The sequence below is a fragment of the Octopus sinensis genome, linkage group LG7 (genome assembly GCF_006345805.1).
Source record: "Octopus sinensis linkage group LG7, ASM634580v1, whole genome shotgun sequence".
Classification (NCBI taxonomy): Eukaryota; Metazoa; Mollusca; class Cephalopoda; order Octopoda; family Octopodidae; genus Octopus; species Octopus sinensis.
Window position 1 is genome coordinate 72,090,274 of NC_043003.1, and position 5,486 is coordinate 72,095,759.

Below are 5,486 nucleotides of genomic sequence, written 5' to 3' on the forward strand. Positions count from 1 at the left end.
TGAATACTATTTTATGTGTTGTGTATTAAGTCTATAAAATTGTGCATAAAGTATATAAAGTGAATTAAGTAATCATTGTGTTCCAATTTCTTTCACTTTTCAATGAGTAGTAGATGAGCGACTATCTTTCCATACAAACACAACGCAGGCTACGCTTTCAGGATTTGGGGATAAAGTTTTCAAAAATAACCCAATAGGTTTACCATTTCCGTGAAATATTTACGGGTCTCACTAGTCATTTATAGCAGTTTCAATGTATTTTTGTTACCGTTTCATCTTGTCAGAAACTATTTTAATAATCTGACTCTGCGTATCTAGAAATACGTTGCGTTATCTACAATGTATTATCAGTTGACAATGTATTATCAGTTGACAAGTTGACAAAGGTAAAGTATGTTTTGAGAGAAATTTGACTGCTATTTCTAGATGATAGAAAGTTCACGTAGTGGCCCGTCGTTATATTAGCTAACACTTAATATTGTTATTACAGCTGTGATGAGGGTAATGTAGGTAAAGTATATGTATGTGGGTATATGTGTATTTACATTTTCTTATATGAATATATTCACACGTACATACATAAATGGACACACACACACGCACACGCACGAACACACATGCACACACATACACACACATTAACGTACATATACACACGCATATATATAAACATAAATACGTCGATATTACTGCTTACATGTGTTTGTGTATGTACACACACTTGCATACACACGCACACGCGCACGTACACACACTTGCATACACACGCACGCGCGCACGTACACACACATATTGGTGTAAACAAATATTGCATTTTCGTTTGTATGCACGGACACACACTCACATTCAGAAGTAAATATGAAATAGGCATATATATATATATATATATATATGTCTGCTATATGTTCTTATATATATGTATGTAAGAAAGGATGGATGGATAGATAGATGGATGGCTAGCTGGATGGCTGGCTGGCTGGATGGATGGATGGATGGATGGGTGAATGAATGAATTGATGCATGTTTGTATCTATTCATTCATAGGCTCATTACATGTTTCCTAGTTTTTCACTCTCTGTATATTGTAGTGAGATGTCTTTGGTTTGTGTTAGCCATACGAACTAAGATCAATTATCTTGATTTTCAGTCAACAGCTGATGAGAAAGAAAGCTTTCTATGTTTCTTATCCAGGTGCGTCTTACCTGCTGCCTGTGCTTTATATTCCTTGAGTTTAATAATAACACCGAGCTGCCATTTTGTCCACGTGAATGTGTATTTCTTAGCGCCCAGCTTCTCCACTTCTCTTGATTTCTTCTCTCTCTTCCTTATTTCGTTGTCTTTCTCTTCTTCCATTTTCGTTTCTCTTCTATATTTCCTTTTAGAAAAAAATCGTTATCTCTCTTTCTCATCCTTGTTTGACTCTAATCTTCCCACAATTCAAGATTTTACGGTCTCATCAAAATTCTTTCTTTTCAATCTTGAATCTGTTACGTGTTACCTCTCTCTCTCTCTCTCTCTCTCTCTCTCTCTCTCTCTCTTTGTTCAAGGATGTGCGTCTAACATTTCACTAATATTTCCTCTTGGTAAGTCTTTATGCCCAATCATCTCCGGCATGTTGTCTTGTTCATCCTCGTCGAAAGAGATTTTCTAATATTCTTTGTCACATCAACTTGTGCTTTGCTTGCCTCAGCCCTACGAACTACATGCATGAGTATGAACATGTGCGTATCCATGGTGTATGTGGTGTGGCCTTGGCCTGGGTCAATCTTTGCTCGAAACACATTTAAGCTATCTAAGTTTTCTAAGTACATGTGTTTGTGTGTGTGTGTGTGTGTGTGTGTGTGTAAGAAATTCAAAGGACAAATAAATAAATAATTATTCTATGCACTACATTAACTAACAACAGTTAGCTAATGAAGTTCATAGAATAATTATCTATTCCCGTGTCAACTCAATTTCTTGTTACTGCTTTGTATTTGGGTGACAATTCATTCTAAAGCATATATATATATTGAGTTCTTATCATATATATATATATATATATATATTATATATATATATATTATATATATATATATGTATATATATATATATATAATTGTTATTTTCAATCCATGACATAGCGACGTATAATTCTGTGTAAGGGTAATGACATACACACACAATCACACACACACGCACGCACACACACATATATATATTTCTAAGTAAAAACCGTAGAAATGGTACAATTAAAATTTGAAGTAAGGCTGAATCAAAAAAATACCTCACAGAGTCAGTGAGGCGACAGCTTGCTCCTGTAAAACGTTGAACTATAAAGTGAAAAACAATAACGTTTGACGTGTACAGTGAAGTTTAATACTCCGAAGAAACAGAAGAGGATCTGCCCTTCTGAGTGATACCCTATGTGAAAAAAGAACAGAAACACAATTAAGGTAAGAGAAAAGAAAACTACATGATATCGAAAAAAGAAAAGAATCTACTCTCAGTTCTTTTTTCTTCGTTTTCTTCTCTCTGATAATGAGTCAGATTCTCTTGTATTTCATCTTCTGCCATATCAAACTTCATTATACACTTCTTTGTTATGTTTTGCTTTATATTTCTACTCTCATAGATTGTTTACCCCCGCAAGATGATTTTGTTTGTTTGCTTTTTCTTTGCTACATGGTCCCGGATTCAATCCCACTGCGTGCAGTCTGGGGAAGGTGTCTTCTTCTATAGCCTCGGACCGACCAAAGCCTTGTGAGTGGATTTGGTAGACGGAAACTTAAAGAAGCCCGTCGTATATATATATATATATATATATATATATATATATATATATATATATATATATATATATATATATATATTAATCAATATAGGATGGCAAAAAAGTTTGTAGAATTTTTTTGCCACCAGCGGCCTAGTGGGAATAAATTAAATAGTCATAGACCATTTTTAAGTTCAACATCACAATCAAGGAACGGCCATAATAGGCCATTCACCCACTAGAAATAACAGCCAAAAGCTTCAACGGCAAAATAACATCAATTCCGTAAACCAGGAGAAAATTAAAAAAACATTTACCCTGTAATTTCTTATACGATGCACCGTTTCATCTACTGTTTAATGGTAAACTAACCTGATTAAATTAAATCAAGCCAATCTTTCATAGGCCCTTAGAATCATCAGTACTGATGATTCTAAGGGCCTTTGGAAGATTGGCTTGATTTAATTTAATCAGGTTAGTTTACCATTAAACAGTAGATGAAACGGTGCATCGTATAAGAAATTACAGGGTAAATGTTTTTTTAATTTTCTCCTGGTTTACGGAATTGATGTTATTTTGCGGTTGAAGCTTTTGGCTGTTATTTCTAGTGGGTGAATGGCCTATTATGGCCGTTCCTTGATTGTGATGTTGAACTTAAAAATGGTCTATGACTATTTAATTTTTTCCCACTAGGCCGCTGGTGGCAAAAAAATTCTACAAAATTTTTTGCCACCCTATATTGATTAATTATGAATTTTCTGGTTAATTCCGTAATGGAATCGGCGGCTTATATTTATTTGCTGCCGATAAATTTGGCGCGAGTGCGATGATTTGAAAATTTTAGGTCAGATATTGCCGAGACAGAGACGGAAATGCCTCGTGAAAATATCTGTTCCGACTTGGCTATTTCTTACTGATGATTCTAAGGGCCTATGGAAGATTGGCTTGATTTAATTTAATCAGGTTAGTTTACCATTAAACAGTAGATGAAACGGTGCATCGTATAAGAAATTACAGGGTAAATGTTTTTTTAATTTTCTCCTGGTTTACGGAATTGATGTTATTTTGCGGTTGAAGCTTTTGGCTGTTATTTCTAGTGGGTGAATGGCCTATTATGGCCGTTCCTTGATTGTGATATATATATATATATATATATATATATATTATATATATATATATATATATATGTGTGTGTGTGTGTGTGTGTATGTGCAAATATATATATTGTGGGTGTGTGTGTCTGTGTCTGTGTTTGTCTCCCACCACCGCTTGACAACCGGTGTTGGTGTGTTTACGTCCCCGTAACTTAGTGGTTCGGTAAAAGTGACCGGTAGAACGAGTACTAGGCTCTAGTAAATAAGTCCCGGGGTCGATTCATTCGACTAAAATTTCTCCAAGGTGGTGTCCCGGCATAACCACAGTCTAATGACTAAAACAAGTAAAAGATCAAAGACATATCTCTCCCCCCCTCTCTCTCTCTCTCGTGTTGCTTATGTATGTTGGTTTTCTAAATATGCTGCTTTAATGGTATCCTCCAAGTCTTTGGTTACAATATATCTGTTGCCTTCGTTATTCTGCCTGGTTATCCGTTTGTTCTTGATACATCCCAGTTCTCTCTGTATATTCTGCCCCACACCTATCAACCCTTCCACTTTCAGGATGGTCTATGATACCTAAACTCAATCTTTTTCACGGAACCCACCATGTAGCATCATGCCCCTACTGATGTTAAACACAGTCTGCATTTTGCAGTATAACTTCACTACCAAATTCCTGTAAGTTATGTGGTAAACCAAGTCAGACTTATAACAACTTATTAGCTCTCTTTTCCATTCATTCGCTCTTGTTAACAGAATTTCATGCATTGGAGTAGGCATAAGAACTTCGTCAAAAGGACTTGCCAATAACATAACACCGTAAACTTAACTGCCAAAATGTTGCTTTAAACAGTAAATTTGACGAGATAACCTCTTAAAACTCCCTGACAAACTGCATTTGAGAGTAGCATTTAATCTCTGTCACAAATTGGCTTCAATCTCAATACATCTCTTGGGATCAGTTAAGAGTACTCTATGGGCACAAATATATTGATTGCCAGTCCCCTGATCGATTAAAATTAACTACTAGACAGGTTAACTTACCGCACCAACTTTTAGCTTTTTATCGCAGGCAGAAGTCAGAGGTCCAAGTGCCTTTCGATATTCTTTCCCTCTGAACAATTTTTTTGCATTTCTCAATATATGTCAGGGAGCCTAGGCTGGTTGTTTCTCCTACAAGCTATGATAGCCAAAATTCCACCAAGTTACACATCGATAGGTTAGCTCCAGCTGAAATGCCTCTATTCATAGGTTCGCCCAATTAAGTACAATACAATAGAAACTCTATAACCATTACTGAGAGGAATACATGGTCGATCATCATTATTATGCCTATCTGCAGTGTCTGACGATTAGTCGAGATTACTTTGCTATTAAGCTGTATGAATAGTGGCACACGGTATCGTATAAGACTTTCCTTCACACACACACACACACACACTCACACACACACACACACACACACTCTCTCTCTCTCTCTCTCTCTCTCTTCTCTTTCTCTCTGAAATATTCACATTCTTTTATTCTTTTATTTTCTTACTTGTTTCAGCTATCAGACTGCGTTAATGCTGGGGCACCGCATTGAAGAAATTTTCTTAGTCAAATGAATCGATCCCAGAACTTTTCTAAGACTGAAA